The sequence below is a fragment of the Dendropsophus ebraccatus genome, chromosome 2, assembly GCF_027789765.1.
Source record: "Dendropsophus ebraccatus isolate aDenEbr1 chromosome 2, aDenEbr1.pat, whole genome shotgun sequence".
Classification (NCBI taxonomy): Eukaryota; Metazoa; Chordata; class Amphibia; order Anura; family Hylidae; genus Dendropsophus; species Dendropsophus ebraccatus.
This window is the reverse complement of record NC_091455.1, coordinates 45566030-45588302: the sequence shown is the minus strand read 5'-3', so window position 1 is coordinate 45588302 and position 22273 is coordinate 45566030.

The following is a 22273-nucleotide window of genomic DNA, read 5'->3' as shown; positions in this document are numbered from 1 at the left end:
GTATATTTATATATATATTTATTTTTTGACAGTATATTTAATTGCACAATGATGGATTTGTTTAAATTAAATTATTGAACAACGAAACTGATTTTATTTCAACGAAAATGTGTTTTATTAATTAAATATTAATTAGTACAGGAAGCTCCATAAGCCGTTAATTCATATTGCCGGCAATAGAGCATTCTGTACTAATCACCACTTTACTTTAATTAAAACATCAAATGATTCTTCTAATTATGTTATCACAATAGCATTATTAGAAGAAACATTTAGAATTATATGTGCGCTCAGCTGATTGGCTGATCGGCTGAGCGCACATATAATTAGCGGGTCCGCAGCACAGTGACTTCATTGTGCTGCGGACCAGCGAAGATCGGGGTGAGTATAGAGCTCTCCCCACCCCCTCCCCTTCACTGCACCCCTCCCATCAAGGAAGGGGGGTCACTTAACCCCTTCCTTGCTGGGATGTGTGCAGTCTGACATCAGTCTGGCCCCCAAGGGGTTAAGGGGGATGCAATACATCCTCCCTTAACCCCTTGGGGGCCAGACTGTAAGCAGCGATCTGTAAAGATGCTGCATACTGTAAGGAGCACAACACCGCTCACAATGATGGGTGTTGTGCTCCTGTTTGTGTGTTTTTTGTGTTTCTCCCTTTTTGTTTTTCAGATATCGGTATCCTGTGGATTACGTCAGATGCCGTGGACTACGTCGATGACCAGCGGTTGTTTATTTTTGTTTTTTTATAAAATGGTCAATGAGGGGAGTGGGGGTGTTTTTATTTGAATTAAAAAATGTTTTAACTTGTGTCTTTATTTCTTTACTTTATATACTTAGTAGTAGAAGCTGTCTAATAGACGGAATCCATTACTAAGTTGGAGCCTAGTGTTAGCCGGTATAAAATGGCTAACACTAACCCCCCATTATTACCCCAGTACCCAATGCCACCAGGGGTACTTGGAAGAGCTGGGTGCCAGTTGTCCCGGAGCGTCAAATTGGCGCTCCTGGACCGGGCGGCAGCAGGCTGGTAAGATTTAGGCTGGGGAGGGCCTAAAACAATGGCTCTTCCCACCCTGGTGTTACCAGGCTGCTGTCGTTTGGTTTTTAACCTGACTGGTTATAAAAATAGGGGGGACGTTTTTTTTTTAAATAAATAAATAATTAAAAAAAAAACGCATAGGGTCCCCCCTATTTTTATAACCAGCCGGGTTAAAAACCAAACGACAGCAGCCTGGTAACACCAGGGTGGGAAGAGCCATTGGTTTAGGCCATCCCCAGCCTAAATCTTACCAGCCTGCTACCGCCCGGTCCAGGAGCTCCAATTTTGACGCTCCAGGACCACTGGCACCCGGCTCTTCCCAGTACCCCTGGTGGCATAGCTTACTGGGGTAATAATGTGGGGTTATTGTTAGCCATTTTATACCGGCTAACACTAGGCCCCAACTTAGTAATGGATTCCGTCTATTAGACGGCTTCCACTACTAAGTCTATAAAGTAAAGAAATAAAGACAAGACACAAGTTAAAAAAATTTTTTATTCAAATAAAAACACTCCCACACCCCTCATTGATCATTTTATTAAAAAAAACAAAAAAAAAAACAACCGCTGGTCATCGACGTAGTCCACGGCATCTGACGTAATCCACAGGATACCAATATCTGAAAAACAAAAAGGGAGAAACACACAAAAAACACACAAACAGGAGCACAACACCCATCATTGTGAGCGGTGTTGTGCTCCTTACAGTATGCAGCATCTTTACAGATCGCTGCTTACAGTCTGGCCCCCAAGGGGTTAAGGGAGGATGTATTGCATCCCCCTTAACCCCTTGGGGGCCAGACTGATGTCAGACTGCACCCATCCCAGCAAGGAAGGGGTTAAGTGACCCCCCTTCCTTGCTGGGAGGGGTGCAGTGCAGGGGAGGGGGTGGGGAGAGCTCTATACTCACCCCGATCTTCTCTCTTCGCTGGTCCGCAGCACAATGAAGTCACTGTGCTGCGGACCCGCTAATTATGTGTGCGCTCAGCCGATCAGCCAATCAGCTGAGCGCACATATAATTCTAAATGTTTCTTCTAATAATGCTATTGTGATAACATAATTAGAAGAAACATTTGATGTTTTAATTAAAGTACAGTGATGATTAGTACAGAATGCTCTATTGCCGGCAATATGAATTAACGGCTTACTGGAGCTTCCTGTACTAATTAATATTTAATTAATAAAACACATTTTCGCTTTAATAAAATCAGTTTCGTTGTTCAATAATTTAATTTAAACGAATCCATTATTGTGCAATTAAATATACTGTCAAAAAATAAATATATATATAACTATACATTTATATATATATATATATATATATATATATATATATATATATATATATATTTATTTTAACAGTATATTTAATTGCAAAATGATGGATTCATTAAAATTTAATTATTGAACAATGAAAAGGACTTTATTACAACAAAAATGTGTTTTATTAATTCAATATATTAACCATGAGAGGCATCGGCATCAGCATACTGCAGAGGATCGCAAACCCCGGTAATAGCAATTCATGTAAACTGTTTCCCTGCTTTCCCAGATGCATTCCAGAGGTGTTTGCATCACTTTCTTAAGATTTTATTTGTTATTTTTAGTTGAACCAGATTTCCAAGTAAATGACCGTATGTTTTCAGCCGCATGTCTATTTTTTCCCACGGCCGTAGTTTCAGCCGCACATTTCCAGCCGCATAAAAAATACAGCCGCACACATACATAGTGTGAACATAGCCTTAGAGAGATCTGTGGCCAAGTAAAAAATTAGAAAATAGAAGAAAAATTCTTTAAAAGCCGTATGGGTGTAAACTTACATTTAATAATGGGAGTGAATATGGGTATTCTGAGATGTACCCCATTCACCCCTATCTGAAGATTTCCTGAATTATTAGACAAACTACATACCTATATATTTCCAGAATGGGAGGACATTTCAAGAAAGAAGATATCTGTAAGAAGATATGTAATCAGGACATTTAGTAGTAAGGCTATGTTCACACAACATCAAAAATAGAGAAAAGGCGGCCAATTTTGATATTTTAAAAAAAACTCTATTTTGCTGCGATTTCAAGGGGTTATCCAGCACTACAAAAACATGGCCACTTTTCCCCCTCTCTTGTCTCCAGTTCAGGTGTGGTTTGCAATTAAGCTCCATTTACTTTAATAGAACTGAGTTTGAAACCACACCCAATCTGGAGACAAGAGAGGGGGAAAAGTGGCCATATTTTTTGTAGCACTGGATAACCCCGGACATCTAGTGCACACAATGCATTGAATAACAGGCATTTTTACAGTCAAAATAATGAACATGATCATTATTTTCGGACGTCTTTTGCAAACAGCGGATGTTTTTTATTAGTTGTTCACACGCAGTTTTTCTTTTTCCACCGTTCGTTCTCTGTTTTTACTATTAAATTCAATGGACTTTTCAATTAAGCCACACCCAAAGAGCAAGGCACTAAGGGGAAGCCAGACAGCTAAATAACGTCCGTTATTTTAAACTCAAAATGACGGACGTCATTTTAAACGGAGCTGAAAAAAACGTTGTGTGAACATAGCCTAACATTGTAAATGTTGGGGGTTGGCCTAAGAAAGTCTACTTTAAAGTGAGAATCTGAAAACTTCAGCTGGGTTTCCGGCTGTCAGTATTGGGGTCAACTGGATAGAAATCTTATATATAAATAATATAGTAAAGCAAACATATGGATTAGTGATGGCAGAAAAGGCCACAGCCAGTATTCTAATCAGTCTACTGCTTTATTTATTCTTTAGTTATGTGGATTATCTCCTAGGCTGGCCGTCCAACTCAGAAGAAATATTGTCCCTATAGAGGTCAAGTTATTATGCAGACTGGCTTGTGAATAGAGACGCACTCAGGGACACAAACATTGGTGACAAGGGAGGGATGAAGACCCTTAAAGGTGAGTATATTAACAAGCTTATCATTTTATTAAAAAGGTTTTTTTTGTATGCTCGAAAAACCATTGTAATAATTTCATTTATATGTTTTTTATCCTTTTTTTTTTTTTAAATAAGCCCTATCTCTAACCTTTATAATCTTTTAGTATGTGGTTTTCTTGTGGCTCATTAGGTGTGGGAACATAATCAGAAAGCAGGTCAAACTCTGTATGTGACTTACCCTCTTCATTTACTTAACATATATAATGTGGCATCTATGGAATAAGCCATTGCTTCCATTATATAGTATCTTTGGAATAAGACCAGTTAAGTGTGTAATGTGCATAAGGCCTGTGCTGTGTAATGTTGTCGTGTTTTAGAAAACAATATTTTAGGGTTTTTTGCCAATAATGTTTGGAACATGTCAAAAATAACACAACCAGAACCAATGTGTTATTTAATAATTTGATGTGATTTACAGAGGACCGCAGAAAAATTAAGATTTGTACCTATTTAAATAAAATAAAGTCAACCAATAAACACTATTGGCGTCAAAGCATTGTGCTAAGCAAATGAGAATAGTTTCGAGTTTTCTTAACACTGGTTTGAACTAAACAGTCACGACAAAACCACTAATTTGTCTTAATTATTGTTCTTCATCTTTTGACCGTATGGGGTAGCAGAGCGCATCTTTTGATGTAATATGCAATTAATTTGATGGATAGCTAATTGAGTCAGTATGGCATACCATATGTGTACTCACGACCTCTGTGTCAGTGGTCAGACTTAAGCTGCACACGATGAAAGATTGAGCATATGCTACCATGGAAAATGCAAGCATGCTGGCAATATTTTACAAAGTCATAAAGTCACTACAACATTAAAAAGCCTAAACTAAATATAAAATCCTAATAAAAGGGGGAAAAGCCTAATGTAACAAGTAGTAAACAAGCAAATTCTGTATTTTATCACCATTTGAAAAATTCCAAATCAATTAATTTGCTCTTAATTGTCATGAAAATAAAACTGAGCTTAAATTTTGTTATTTTTATTTTATAATTTTATTATTTTACTGATCTACTGCTGTGGGAAAGATCTTACAAAGTATTACAAAAGTTAGGAAGTAGCTTTCACCAGTAAATTTTACTACCATTAAGTTTTTTAAAAATATTTAGATTTAATTTATTCTCCTTACATATTATTATTATTATTATTATTATTATTATTATTATTATTATTATTAACTAGTTGACGATCTAGGACGAACATGCTCAACCTGGTGTTGTCAACATTGTATAAAGCTGCCTTAGGGAGCAAGGCATTCTATACATGCCGTTTCCCAGCTGTTATTAGCAGCTGGGGGCAGCCGCTGATAGTCAGCATGGAACAATCCTCCATGCGGGCTATTTAACTATTTAAATGCATTTAAAGGGAACCAATCACTCAAAAATGCCATTAAAGCTAAGGAAACAAGCTGATACGTCACCCAACACACTTCAAAAACATATTCATGTAGCCCCCATCTTCCGACGCTCTCTGACTTCTTCCTTGCGGTGATGTGAAGGCCTGCCTCTCAGTGATGTCATGGAGATTACATCGCTTTGAGTCACACCCAGAAGGGTGCAATTACAGTGCGGACACATTCAGTGACCATGAGTACTTGATGAAAGGAAGATGCCTAGATGACCACTTAGGCCTTATTTACATAGACTGCGGGACTTAATAAATGTAAGTTTGCTGATTATACCGGGAAGGGACATGGGCTATATGAATATGTTTCGGAAGTGCGCTGGGTGATGTAGCAGAATGTTTCCTTAGCATTTTTTGAGTGATTAGTTCCCTTTAACCCCTTAACGACTGCAGTCGGTAAGGGAGTTCAGAGCGGGGCCGCTACTACTGTAGAGTGTGTTATGGTAGAAATAAGTTTCTAAGGCATGTTTTTACCGCGGACGTCAAAATAATGAACATGATCATTATTTTCGGACGTCTTTTTCAAACAACGGACGTTTTTTATTCGTTGTTCACACACAGTTTTTCTTTTGTCACCGTTATTTCTACGTTTTTACTATTAAATTCAATAGAATTTTCAATTAAGCCGCATCCAAAGGGCAATTAGTAACCCCAAACTAGTATAATGTACCAACAGCCGTCATTGCCCTAAGGGAAGGCTAGACAGCTGAATGACGTTCGTTATTTTAGACTCAAAATAACGGACGTAATTTTAAACAGAGCTCAAAAGATGTTGTGTGAACATAGTCTAAGTCCAACAGTGAAGTACAGGTATTTTGACTGTAAATTAAATGAAATTACATTAAATTGCAGACACATACCATAGATATTCATAAGAATGAACACGACCTTGGTCCCAACAAATAGACGCCACCCTACAATACAAACCGCGTTGATATAAAAACAACCTATTTTTGTATAGTGTGTTGTGCTCTTATGTAAAATACACATTTACTTATTGATAGGGGACCATCTGTACTTCTTAGCCTTGCCTTGGGTGACTCATGCACCATCCATTGTGACAGGTAACTGTCAAGGATATGATATTTAACTTGCATGAATACAATAACGCAGTGCCTCGAATGACATATAACACAGAGAGGAAAAAAAATAGCTCAAAATCATCCGATTGTTTGTGAAATAAAGATTTGTTACAAGCCAGAAGGAGATAATTGAAAATGGCCATTGAATCACTCATTGATTTGCCGAAAACTGTCCGGAATTAACTTTTACATCCTTTGTCCGTCGGTTTCAACCTACAAAAAAAAAAAAAAAGATTGTTCGAGCCTGTACAACCTAATTTGTCACTACATTTAGGGAGATTAGAAGAATGTACATATAATAAAACTGACAACAATGAAGAAGGCCTGTAATTGTGAACTTAATTCAAGAAGGCTGCCTTGACTTGAGAATGAGAAGCAGCAGTGTCTTCATTTTGATTAGTCTCTCTTTTCAAGTGTTGTGCTGCACTCTATCATAGAAATTGAGGTAGGGACTTTATTATCATTGCTATAGCAACCGCAGGGAATTTATATTTCAGAACAGTTGGCTACTTCAAAATTTCCTCCGGACTGAAAGAACTGCAGATGATGTGTACATTTTAATTCATTTTCACTTATTTCTGTGTAGAGGTGTTTCATAAACCGGAGCACTTTTTAATGGTAAGATGCACAATTCCATCTAGAGTTTTGCTGCAATGCCAGCAGGTTTCCATTAAAAGAAACCATACTTGGATGTTATATTATTTAAAATTAGGAACTGCTAGATGATATCTGACTTCACTGTCCTTTTTAATGGACTGTGATGTATCCCGACTACTTTCTTTTTTTTTTAGGCTGCTAGCACCGATCAGTATGAGAGCTATACAATAGGTTGAATATACAGTGTTGCCTTAGATTGCGAGCATAATTTGTTTTGGGACTTTGCTTGTAATCCAAATCCACTTTTAAACCAAAGCAAATTTTCCCATAAGTAATTATTGAAATGTAGACAATTAGTTTCACACCACAAAAATATTTTTTTTATTCTGAATAACATGTAAAACTAATGAAACAAACATTTAGAAACAGCTGAACATGTGATATTATAAGTTACTGCACAGTATGGCAAGCAGCATGTGGATTATAATTAGAGATGAGCGAACCGGGTTCGGGTTCGAGTCGATCCGAACCCGAACGTTCGGTATTTGATTAGTTGGGGCTGCTGAACTTGGATAAAGCTCTAAGGTTGTGTGGAAAACATTGATACAGCCAATGACTATATCCATGATTTCCACATAGCCTTAGGGCTTAATCAAAGTTCAGCAGCCACCGCTAATCAAATGCCGAAAGTTCGGGTTCGGATCGACTCGAGCATGCTCAAGGTTCGCTCATCTCTAATTATAATGTATTGTAAGTGCATAAACCTGAAAAAACAGCAACAGATTGTAGATACAGGATGGAGTCGCAGATCCCCATAATGAAGTAGCGTAGTACAACAGGCTAGAAATGAGAAGCAGGACTGCTGTCAAAAGTCTGTGTGGTCACATGACAGTAGTGGGGAAGGGGTGTGTGTTTAGCATAGACCAATCAGGAAGTGAGAATCACAGAGTTGTGCAGGACAGTGACAGAAACCTCTCTTTACTGTAGTGTGAATGGCCGAGTGTAAGTGCAGGAACATTATAACAGCAGTGTGTATAGCTAAATGTGAGTGCAGACACATTATAGCAGCAGTGTGTGTAGCTGAGTGTAAGTGCAGACACATTATAGCAGGAATTGAGGGGATGGGAAACACAAGGACTGACAGAGACTGCAGGCAGCATGAAGGAATAAGCAGGGCAGATGTGGACACATACATGCAGCACTTTCTGTCTGGGAAGAGAGGGGTTACAGCTCTGAAGAGATTATCTCCACAGTCCTGTCCCCTGATGTAAGCCCCAGTGTGAAGTGGATCTGCTATGATTTGGAAGGTGACAGAGACTTCCTAGGTCAGAGGACAGTGCTGTAGACCCCGCTATGCAGACCATGCAGATGGGTCATACTTTTCTTGCGTTATGCAGGTCTGGTCATACAACAAATTTTGAATCCTTTGTGTGGCCCTTTAACTTTATCTTTGTTACCCACCCCTTCATTTAAATAAAGCGATGATCTTTGCAGCTGCATAATTTAAATGATCAGCTGACGTATAAGTGTTTTCTCATTTGTGAGCTTTACATGGGCCGATTATCGGGACAAAGCATTCCTATGAACATTCATTCGGCTGATAATAGGAACCTGTAAAAGGTACTTAAGATTCTTCTAGAAGCAGCTTTTCAAATCTCTAAGAGTTTTCATTTAAGCAGGATTTACCTTTCTAGAGTGTCTATTATATTGTGCATTTATGCTAAACAAAAAGAGAAAAAGGAAGAGTGACCTTGTGCAGAACCTTAAATATACTGTGTCCATCTTAAGATGAAGAAGGGCACTCACCTTTAAGAGAATGATGTTCTATGATGCCTTGAAACCCACTGCCACAAGTGGACAGTCCCTAAAGCTCTCCATTGTCCAAGTCACTCCAATTGTGAATTAAAAAATACATTATAAAAAGCTAACCTTAGTGATGGTGCAATAAAAGGAAGGTTCAAATGCCAAGTTGTTCTTTTTGTTCTTTTGATTTTTTTTTTATTTGTGGTATAGTTAGCAATTACAATGACTCTTATGTCCAGAAGGAACCTTTCGCCCAGTAAATACATTCACAAAAATACAGTCAACGTAACAAACAGTACTGTGCCCGTCATACTGACAAGTGGAGGTCAGGGGGTAGGCACGTGTGGAGCTACTGCAGATACACAATAAAACATATATAAATAATAATCAATGCAAAGATTATAAAAGAACAAATAGGATAAATCAATACATAGAAGCATTTCTATATAATGTATATGTATAAAAGATCATATCTATATTCAAAGACACATCAGTAATGCAGCTAACTGATATCCAAAAACATATACAAAAGTGCAATGACCATAACAATAATAATAGTATCAAAAATATACATATTTTTTTCTGATTATCATTAATATGAAACAATTTGATTGTGTGAAAGACCACTTGCACAGGATAACCGGGACTGTACAGGTGCTGATCGGCACAGGCTTGTACTACAACATCAAGGATGACACAAGTCATGATTGTAAACAATGTTCTATTCGGACAATGCATTTCAAGGGTAGTACAAACCTGTGCCGATTAGGGCCTGTGCATTCCCAGTTATCCTATGCAAGTGGACCTCCGCTGGTTTACTTGGCTCAGTGGAAAAGGGGCAGACAGTCTTTTCATCTTCCCTTAGCTGTTGGCGGTGCCAGGCTCAGAGCACAACTGCTTAAGGTGAGCAGTATGACTTTTGGTACTTGACATTGTAATTAACATTTTGCAATAGTATGCTATATAAACCCCCTGGAGTATTTTATTTTTTTTTTTCTAGTGCAATTATTATTAGCTTGTGAAATGCCTGCTCCATCACATCTCAATCATCTAGTATCTGCATCTAGATCATGTTTGGACTGTATCAGCAAGTCAATGCTACCACGAGATGAGTTGGTTTTCCCCTATATTTTAGGTCTAAGACATAACACAAGTTCAGGTAGAGTCTGTAAATTGGGATTTTTTTTTCTTTTTATCTGCAGGTTGGCTGGTAAAGGCCATATTAGATGTAAACACTGTAAATGAGTGCTGATCTACTACACCAGATCTCCTATTACAGAGTTTATTACCCAGCCTGACAATCATGCAGACAGTTTGGAATTAATCAAATTAGTGAGTTGTTGCTCATTTGCCAACTGATTGTTGATCCACACTTAGCCAGGGTAATAATACTTTTATGTATATAGCACCAACATACTCCACAGCACTTTACGATAAAGGTAAAGTGTTTCATTTCTACAATGGTCCCACCATCTTTTATTTATACAGTATGAGGCTATGTTCACACTATGTATGTGTGCGGCTGTATTTTTTATGCGGCTGTAAATGTGCGGCTGAAACTACGGCCGTGGGAAAAAATAGACACGCGGCTGAAAACATACGGTCATTTACTTGGAAATCTGGTTCAACTAAAAATAACAAATAAAATCTTAAGAAAGTGATGCAAACACCTCTGGATGCATCTGGGAAAGCAGGGAAACAGTTTACAGAAATCGCTATTACCGGGGTTTGCGATCCTCTGCAGTATGCTGATGCCGATGCCTCTCATGGTTAATATATTGAATTAATAAAACACATTTTCGTTGTAATAAAGTCCCTTTCATTGTTCAATAATTAAATTTAAACGATTCCATCATTTTGCAATTAAATATACTGTTAAAATAAATATATATATAAATAAATGTATATTTATATATATATTTATTTTTTGACAGTATATTTAATTGCACAATGATGGATTCGTTTAAATTAAATTATTAAACAACAAAACTGATTTTATTTCAACGAAAATGTGTTTTATTAATTAAATATCAATTAGTACAGGAAGCTCCAGTAAGCCGTTAATTCATATTGCCGGCAAAAGAGCATTCTGTACTAATCATCACTTTGCTTTAATTAAAACATCAAATGTTTCTTCTAATTATGTTATCACAATAGCATTATTAGAAGAAACATTTAGAATTATATGTGCGCTCAGCTGATTGGCTGATCGGCTGAGCGCACATATAAAGAGCCGGTCCGCTGCACAGTGACTTCATTGTGCTGCAGACCAGCGAAGAGGACACATCGGGATGAGTATAGAGCTCTCCCCACCCCCTCCCCAGCACTGCACCCCTCCCAGCAAGGAAGGGGGGTCACTTAACCCCTTCCTTGCTGGGATGGGTGCAGTCTGACATCAGTCTGGCCCCCAAGGGGTTAAGGGGGATGCAATACTTCCTCCCTTAACCCCTTGGGGGCCAGACTGTAAGCAGCGATCTGTAAAGATGCTGCATACTGTAAGGAGCACAACACCGCTCACAATGATGGGTGTTGTGCTCCTGTTTGTGTGTTTTTTGTGTGTTTCTCCCTTTTTGTTTTTCAGATATCGGTATCCTGTGGATTACGTCGGATTACGTGGACTACGTCGATGACCAGCGGTTGTTTGTTGTTTTTTTTTTTTTTAATAAAATGGTCAATGGGGTGTGGGGGTGTTTTTATTTGAATAAAAAATTTTTTTAACTTGTGTCTTGTCTTTATTTCTTTACTTTATAGACTTAGTAGTGGAAGCTGTCTAATAGATGGAATCCATTACTAAGTTGGGGCCTAGTGTTAGCCGGTATAAAATGGCTAACACTAACCCCCCATTATTACCCCAGTACGCAATGCCACCAGGGGTACTGGGAAGAGCCGGGTGTCAGTGGTCCCGGAGCATCAAAATTGGCGCTCCTGGATCGGGCGGCAGCAGGCTGGTAAGATTTAGGCTGGGGAGGGCCTAAAACAATGGCTCTTCCCACCCTGGTGTTACCAGGCTGCTGTTGTTTGGTTTTTAACCCGGCTGGTTATAAAAATAGGGGGGACCCTATGCATTTTTTTTTAAATAAATAAATAATAAAAAAAAAAACGCATAGGGTCCCCCCTATTTTTATAACCAGCCGGATTAAAAACCAAACGACAGCAGCCTGGTAACACCAGGGTGGGAAGAGCCATTGGTTTAGGCCCTCCCCAGCCTAAATCTTACCAGCCTGCTGCCGCCCGGTCCAGGAGCGCCAATTTTGATGCTCCGGGACCACTGGCACCCGGCTCTTCCCAGTACCCCTGGTGGCATTGGGTACTGGGGTAATAATAGGGGGTTAGTGTAAGCCATTTTATACCGGCTAACACTAGGCCCCAACTTAGTAATGGATTCCTTCTATTAGACAGCTTCCACTACTAAGTCTATAAAGTAAAGAAATAAAGACAAGACACAAGTTAAAACATTTTTTTATTCAAATAAAAACACCCCCACACCCCTCATTGACCATTTTATTAAAAAAACAACAACAAACAACCGCTGGTCATCGACGTAGTCCACGTAATCCGACATAATCCCCAGGATACCGATATCTGAAAAACAAAAAGGGAGAAACACACAAAAAACACACAAACAGGAGCACAACACCCATCATTGTGAGCGGTGTTGTGCTCCTTACAGTATGCAGCATCTTTACAGATCGCTGCTTACAGTCTGGCCTCCAAGGGGTTAAGGGAGGATGTATTGCATCCCCCTTAACCCCTTGGGGGCCAGACTGATGTCAGACTGCACCCATCCCAGCAAGGAAGGGGTTAGGTGACCCCCCTTCCGTGCCGGGAGGGGTGCAGTACTGGGGAGGGGGTGGGGAGAGCTCTATACTCATCCCGATGTGTCCTCTTCGCTGGTCCGCAGCACAGTGAAGTCACTGTGCAGCAGACCGGCTCTTTATATGTGCGCTCAGCCGATCAGCCAATCAGCTGAGCGCACATATAATTCTAAATGTTTCTTCTAATAATGCTATTGTGATAACATAATTAGAAGAAACATTTGATGTTTTAATTAAAGTAAAGTAATGATTAGTACAGAATGCTCTATTGCCGGCAATATGAATTAACGGTTTATGGAGCTTCCTGTACTAATTAATATTTAATTAATAAAACACATTTTCGTTGAAATAAAATCAGTTTCGTTGTTCAATAATTTTATTCTAACGAATCCATTATTGTGCAATTAAATATACTGTCAAAAAATAAATATATATATAAATATACATTTATTTATATATATATTTATTTTAACAGTATATTTAATTGCACAATGATGGATTCGTTAGAATTAAATTATTGAACAACGAAAGGGACTTTATTACAAAGAAAATGTGTTTTATTAATTTAATATATTAACTATTAGAGGCATCGGCATTCGGCATCATTGCCGGCTATTTTTGAAGTACTCCGTACGGACTGCCTGTCAATCCACGGCCGCATTTCCAGCCGAAAACAATGGTCTTGTTCATTTTTTACGGGTCCATTTACGATAGGGCCGTAGATTCATACATAGTGTGCACTGTGCAGCCGTATATCGTATACTTTCCAGCGTACGCATGAACCACCAAAAATACCGCCGCACAATTACAGCCGCAAATACAGCCGCACAGTTACTGTACATAGTCTGAACCTAGCCTGATGGTGAAGGTGGGTGAACCAGTCACAACCAATGACTGTATGTACAGGTCCAAAGACCCTATTACACGCAGATTTATCTGACCGATTCTTGAAGCCAAAGCCAGGAATGGATTTGAAAAGAGGAGAAATCTCAGTCTTTCCTTTATGACAAGTGGTGAGCGAACACGTTTGTATGAACATGAGGCTAATTGTTCGTGTTCGCCGATTAAAAACAATTTGTTCGATGTTTAGAATGTTGTTATAACGATCATTTTCAAACATATTCAAACTTGCGACACGTCACTGCGTAATTTACACTTTGCTGTTAAATTGTACACGTGTGTAACTCTAGACCGAAACGTACACAATCTGTATGCAAATGAATGCCAGTAAAATGCGTACACAACTGCGTAGACCAAAACGTATGCTTCTACTGTATGTTCTTTATTTGTTCGTGAAAGTTAGCCGAACACGAACTGATCACGATAATTTTTTTTTATATTAGTGTTCAGGATCCGAACCAAACATCGGGATGCTCATCACTATTTATGACCTGTTCTCTGTTTATAGTCCGTTTATGGCTTTGGCGTCAATGATCTGTCAGATAAATCTGTGTGTAATAGGGCCCAAATCCTTAGAATGTCGAGGATGACCAGTTTAGAGAAGCTGATAAGTCTGCTTAAAAGAATTTTTAGGGCAAATTTAAAGCTTTTGCTATTAGAAATGAGTGAGTTTCCAATGTTATGCATCCCAGAGAACTAGTGTAAAGTCCTGGAGACAGGAGTGACAGGGTGAGGAGAATGTTAGTCGTGAGTTGTAAGTACAGGTAAAGTTGAATTCCGGTTCAAATTAGTCAAAAATGGACCCTGTTTATGGCTTCACTTGCTCTATTTGGCATGTGTAGTAGTAAACAGGCATCTGCTCAGCATATCTACATGTTGGTGTCCCCAGACTGCTGACTGGGCTCCAATATCTTATCTTATAATTAGAAGCATTTTGGCCAATTTCCCAGCTTTTAAAAGTTGAAGCCTACCCGAGGCCCTGAAGCCTTCTATTGTGAACATACTGTAAATGCCAAGTTTCTGCTACAGAAATGAACCTGGTTCACAAAGGTTTTATTAGATGGAGCAGACATATTTATAATGCATTATGTCATAGATTGCATATCTTGAACAAACTGTATTTCAGTACTGTACATAATCATATGTAATATAGACATATCTGTGGTTTGACTTTTAAGATATGAGGGTAAAGTGCTTACTACTTAATTCTTGCAGGGCTTAATCTCATGTGTCCCACCTCTTACCAGCTTCCCCAGACTCTATCAGATATGACACAGCATTGGGAGTCAAATTGAAATGACAATTTTTGAGAAATAAATTACAGTCTTAAAGGGACATAATTGTCTTCATGTGTATTTTCCTACGCACGGTGGAAACTATCTTTACTGAAACATTCATGTTCAAGTCCGATTTTTTTTTGTGTGAAGACTAATCTCTCATAATGTCATGTTATTTAGTATAAAAACCATAAAAAATCCATAGCATGGCTAAAAAGAACCCCAATAAACCCAGCCATACCACAAAGGTAGTTATTAATATTTGCAAATCAGGGTATAGCCTCATCTCATCTAATAGGCTTTACCACTGAGATATGCACAGGACTTTACTACATACATTTATGGGGAAATAAGTAACAGTATATATCTTTTACTGTACATCAAGATATATATGAACATAAAAAGTAAATATTCCATCTTATGCAGTGCGCAGGGTAATACATTTCTAGATTCTCCGTCAGATAAAAGTTGACAGAAAAAAACATTGGTTATTTGTTTTTTTATTGCGGTTCTGTACAATTTTACTTTTAATAACTCTCCAGTGATCTGCTCTTCACGAGCACTATTAAATATCCTATTACTAAGCTGCAACCTTAAATGTTTATGTTTGAAAAGGCTGCTGGAATTCATGGGATGTCGGGATGTTGTAGTAAGATTTGTCATCCATCCTATGACCATTATCATTGAATCATCAATCTAGGAGTTTGACGCGAGATTGCAACTGGAAGTAGTAGAAAGGGGGATCTCTCTCATAAGATACTACTAGAGCAAACTTCACCCTGGAGGACTCAAATAGTCTGCGCAGTGATTTCTATGGGAGCTATGTAAGGACGGTTTTACAAAGCGTATTATGGATGCAGAAGTCCAGAACTTACCTTGAGTCTAATGACCTGAACTGACAGCTGTCATCAGATTTGTGGTGCGGACAGACTTGCGGCTGTAATATGGAGGTAAAATATGTCTGCAATATGCTCATGTAAATCTGGCCTTGCTCAAAATTTCACTGCAGCATCCATTCATTGAATAGAGGCTGCACAAGACTGACAGAGCAGACAACGTAAAGTGCGGCTACGGCCGTACTTCACATTGTCAGCTATGGGTAGTTGGAATGCGGGCACACCTGAATGTGCCTGCATCCCCATTCTAAAGAAGTGAAGGTAATTTTTTCTGTTCAGTCAAGGTGAATTTTTTTCATGCTTGGCTATCGAGCGAAAACATACTTTTGATAGGTGCCATATGCCAATTTTCTTCATCTAGGCATTGGGGCAGTCTTTGATATAGCTAGTGGGCTGTAATCCGCTGTTGTCAGACAGCTCTGGCTATGATTCACAGTACAGTCGCTTCCTGTGTCACAGAGATATCATACTTTAGACTGCACAGGGAATCATGCCTAGAGAGGTTCAATAACAGCGGATTACAGCCTAACTAATTTTAAGACAATGATGGACCCAATGCATAGATGAAGTAAATTTGCATACGCCACCAGACCTAATAAAAGTATGTTTCCAGCAGGTAGCTGGCCCAAAACAACTTATGACATACTTGGTAGGAATGAGTGCAGGAAGCTGTATTAACATAAAAATTGCTTATGGCTTTGCAGTTTTTCTTTTTTGTTTACTGAAAGCAAAATGAACAATTACTATGAACAATATAATTAAGACAATTAACAATTTCCTTTTATTTAGCTGATACTTAGAGAAAGACATAGGGAGGCATTTATTAAGTCCGGCGTTTTTTACGCCGGACTTAAAAATGCCCCCGCAGCTCCGGCGGTACGGGGATTTATGTAGAGGCGGACTGCCTGTACATAAATCCTGTGCGCGCCGGTGCGCACCGCCGAAAACCTACGCCAGCTGAGGACTGGAGTAGGTTTTCGGCGTACATTTGGGCGGAACGGATGATAAATCGCGCGGACTCTGAGTCCGCGCCCTCCGTTCCGCCCACTTCCCGCCTACTTTCCGCCCCCTTTCCGCCCCCTGGCGTACTCGGCGGAAAGTGCCGATTTGCGATTATTTTATTCGCAAATCGGCCATTTGAGATTTGAGATTTCAATAATTTTCAGTGGTGCCTTTTTTGTAGGATTTTATGTGATACACAGGTATTCACAGTATATAATATTGGTATATAGGATTAAAAATACCTCAAATAGCGTGCTATTCGAATAGCTGTTCAATCGAATAGTATTCACTCATCTCGGTAGATAGATAGATAGATAGATAGATAAACAAGTAGAAAACCGCAGCACTCAGAATACGATCAAAAAAGCGTGAAGTTTATTCCACCCAAAACTTGCGACGTTTCGCTCCCACACTGGGAGTGTGGGAGTGTGGGAGCGAAACGTCGCAAGTTTTGGGTGGAATAAACTTCACACTTTTTTGATCGTATTCTGAGTGCTGCGGTTTTCTACTTGTTTATACATCACGCACTATTGGTCCCGTATGCTGACCGCTTGGCACCCACCCTCTTTTTCATTGAGGAGTGCTGCAAGACTTTCTTATTTTCTAGATAGATAGATAGATAGATAGATAGATAGATAGATAATATATTCCCTACTATCGATAAATATTGCAAATCAGAGAGCAGTTGTGTGACTCCCATTTTCTTGCATGGGTGCAAGCTTTAAAGCTCTCAAAAGTAGCCGTAGTGTATCATATATAGTGTCATTTCTGAGTTTTTCAACTGTCAGTAGGTTCTTCCAAACCTGCTATACATAATTTCCAAATGTCATTTTCTGTAGCAAGGTACTACTACTATTAAAGGGGTTGTCCACTAATGAAACCTATTTTCATCTGTCTATTAAATGTACATATATTAATAAACAAAATGATATCCATGTTTTTTCACAGTTTACTTTTGCTCCTGATGTCAACTGTCTTTGTGATTCTCTACATTGCCCATCTCCCTGTCTGGCATATATGCTGTTAGTGGTCAGAGTTTGTTCCACCATTGTTCACAAACCTGCTCTTACCAGGTCTGTATGATTTCTTATCATAGAATTTCCTTTTTTTCATCTTATCTAACAAGTTTTTACATACTGTACAATTATCCACAGGGGAGACTATGATCAGATATTTTTGATAGGTGCCATATGCCAATTTTCTTCATCTAGGCATTGGGGCAGTCTTTGATATAGCTAGTGGGCTGTAATCCGCTGTTGTCAGACAGCTCTGGCTATGATTCACAGTACAGTCGCTTCCTGTGTCACAGAGATATCATACTTTAGACTGCACAGGGAATCATGCCTAGAGAGGTTCAATAACAGCGGATTACAGCCTAACTAATTTTAAGACAATGATGGCCCCAATGCATAGATGAAGTAAATTTGCATACGCCACCAGACCTAATAAAAGTATGTTTCCAGCAGGTAGCTGGCCCAAGAAAACTTATGACATACTTGGTAGGAATGAGTGCAGGAAGCTGTATTAACATAAAAATTGCTTATGGCTTTGCAGTTTTTCTTTTTTGTTTACTGAAAGCAAAATGAACAATTACTATGAACAATATAATTAAGACAATTAACAATTTCCTTTTATTTAGCTGATACTTAGAGAAAGACATAGGGAGGCATTTATTAAGTCCGGCGTTTTTTACGCCGGACTTAAAAATGCCCCCGCAGCTCCGGCGGTACGGGGATTTATGTAGAGGCGGACTGCCTGTACATAAATCCTGTGCGCGCCGGTGCGCACCGCCGAAAACCTACGCCAGCTGAGGACTGGAGTAGGTTTTCGGCGTACATTTGGGCGGAACGGATGATAAATCGCGCGGACTCTGAGTCCGCGCCCTCCGTTCCGCCCACTTCCCGCCTACTTCCCGCCCCCTTTCCGCCCCCTGGCGTACTCGGCGGAAAGTGCCGATTTGCGATTATTTTATTCGCAAATCGGCCATTTGCGTATAAAATAATACGCAAATCGGCACTTTCCGCCAAAAATCATCCGTCCGCCGGATGATACATGTGGCCCATACTTTTTTTGTACTTCTCTCTCTCCCACAGGAACAATCGGAACAGTGTGGACCTCCATCCATCTCATCTTGAATGATGTTCCTCCAATCAAAATGGGTGCTCCCAGACTTTGCACATCTTGTGCTTCATTTATAGATCCAGATACATTATTACTATTAAATATATTTCCCTTCATTGGCTTAAATTGAATTGGTATAATATATATATATATATATATATATATATATATATATATACAGTAAAGACCGAAAGTTTCGACACACCTTCTAATTCAAAGAGTTTTCTGTATTTTCATGACTATAAAAATTGTAGATTCACACTGAAGGCATCAAAACTATGAATTAACACATGTGGTATTACTCTATATACTTAACAAAAAAAGTGTCTTATATTCTAGGTTCTTCAAAGTAGCCACCTTTTGCTTTGATTTCTGCTTTGCACACTCTTGGCATTATCTTGATGAGCTTCAAGAGGTAGTCACCTGAAATGGTCTCCCAACAGTCTTGAAAGGAGTTCCCAGAGATGCTTAGCACTTGTTGCCTCTTTTGCCTTCCCTCTGCGGTCCAGCTCACCCCAAACCATCTCGATTGGGATCAGGTCTGGTGGCTATGGAGGCCAGGTAATCTGGCGTAGCACCCCATCACTCTCCTTCTTGGTTAAATAGCCCTTACATAGCCTGGAGTTATGTTTGGGGTCATTGTCCTGTTGAAAAATAAATGATGGTCCAACTAAACGCAAACCGGATGGAATAGCATGCCGCTACAATCTACAATTTTCATAATCATGAAAATGCAGAAAACTCTTTGAATGAGAAGGTGTGTCCAAACTTTTGGTTTGTACTGTATATATAAATATATATATTTTTTTACTTGTAGTTGGTTCTCACATTGATATTTACAGCACTTATGCACTTATGCACTTGTGTGTGGACGAAACACACCCGCATACAATGATCGCAACTATAAGCCACCCCTCTACATCTCAGAAGGAGTGGGAATAAAAAAATCAGCAGTCTTCTGCTCCCAAGGCAATCTCTTTAACCCCTTCCCGCCGGATCACATACCGGCACGCCTAATTCTGTACAGCGTTCCGGCAGATGGACATACCGGTAAGTGACAGGGATGACACTGACGCAGGATCAGTGTGATCGCAGCATCTATAATGCTGCAAGAAGGAAGAATCCTTCCTTCGTTGCTGTGATGTCAGGAGGCTTCCCCAAAGCTTCCTAGTGTCTCAGCTATGGAGGCTGATCAGGCTTTGCCTAAGGCTGAGTCTGATCAGCTTTCAGCTTTGCCTATTACAGGCATATTGCCTTGCAGTGCTGATATGCCTGTAATCAGGCAATTGCACAGTGAAGTCCTCATGGTGGGATAATAAATTAAAGTGTAAAAACGAAACAAAAAAAACACAGACACAAATAAATTATTAATAATAATGTTAAATTAATATATAATCCTCAATCTATAGCCCCAAATACAATAATAAATGTGTGTGTGTGTGGGGGGGGGGGGATAAAAGTAATAAAAAGTACACATATTTTGTATCATTGCATGCGTAATATGCTGGCAATAAAATGATTACATGAATAAACCTGCATGGCGACAGCAGAAAATTTAAAATGAGAAAAATACTAAATTTGTAATTTTTTTCATGAAAAATATTTCTTGCATATCAACCAAAATTTACCACTAAGCTAAAGTACAATATGTCACACAAAAAATTTTCTCAGAATCAGAAAGAAAAGTTATAGCATCACATAGCTACAACCGCATAAAGTGAGACAGGTTGGATTTAAAAACATAGGCTCTGGTCCTGAAGGCCAAAATCAGTCCGGTCCTAAAGGGGTTAAAGATCTATAGAGAAAATGTTTTTGTTTTTTTGCCCCATAAGAAATACAAAGCTAGTATTAAAATAAAATTGTGTCTATAGCCTTTTAACCCTGGCATAAAAAATGACTAAATATGGAAAGCCATGAAATAAAATAAAAATAATTATCATTTTATGTATTATTTAATTCATATCGGAGTGATGTTTTTTTTTATCGCCATAATAAAACTAGATTTTTCTTCCCCTACAATATATCTGTATACAATAAATTTTTATTGTTAAAATGGAATATATATATATATATATGTGTGTGTGGTGTGTGTGGTGTGTGTGTGTGTGTGTGTGTGTGTGAATAGTCTTTTTTTTTGGATAACATCACGCACAGTGTAACCTACATACAGGCCTGTGTGCATTTTCTCCTAATATTCTGTGCTGCAATCCAAAGTCTAGTCTTGAACTGTGAAATGAAGACTGTCATGTGAAATCCTGACATTTCATTGTTTACCTCTAAGGAAGCAGCTTTGTATTTGCTTGATTTACATTTAGCAATATCTGAGTGCAAATAGTAATCATACACCAAAGTAAACTGGAGCATTTGCAATCCTTTCTTTTGATTCTTCAATATTGCACTTGCAGTTCTATAGATTCCAATCTTGACAGGTAGCATAATTAGAAATTCTCTTTGTCTTATTAAATGTGACGCTTCTCAATAGAATCCCCTTCCACATAGGCAAGAAATAGAAAATGTACTTTAAATCTAAAATGAGAAATCAAGAGGGACGGTTTTATTTTTATCTCTCTTTATGCAAGAGACACCATTATCAAAGGATATTGTAATGTTGAAAACAGGCATTTGGGATTTAAATCACATATTGTCCTGGGAAGAGGGAAAAAAGTGACTGTAGGGACAATGCAATATATTTCCTCATTAATCTGATTGAAAGATTATCCTGCCTATATCTGCTGAACTATAATACCAATATATTCATCTTTTCTGCTTGCAAAATGCCGCTTGGTTTCAAGTCCATGTCTTTTGTTTAAGCCTGGTCTACTTTTCTATAATTCCCTCTAAGCCAGCGGGTACTTGTATTAAAGTATAGCCCTAGTCTTTTACTTTTTGATGTTTGCAAAATAATCACAGCAAAAGCTGCTTGAGAAAACATAAGGAAACAGCAGTGTTATCCATTATTATTACTGAATTATTCTGCTGAAAATGAAGCTTTTAATTCTACTAATGGTGCTGAGATGGTGTTACTGCATTGGTGATGCTATAAAGTATGGGACATGCAACCATGAATATATAATCAACACAAATGCATAGATAGATAGATAGATAGATAGATAGATAGATAGACAATAGATAGATAGATAGATAGACAATAGATAGATAGATAGATAGATAGATAGATAGATAGATAGATAGATAGATCGGAATAAACCAGCAGCACTCCGTTTTTGAAAATTAAACATGAATTTTTATTCCATCAAAAAGGTGCAACGTTTTAACTGCCTCTCGTGGTCTTTTTCAAGTTTAAAAAAAGACTGCGAGAGGTGGTTAAACGCTGCACCTTTTTGATGGAATAAAAAGTCATGTTTAA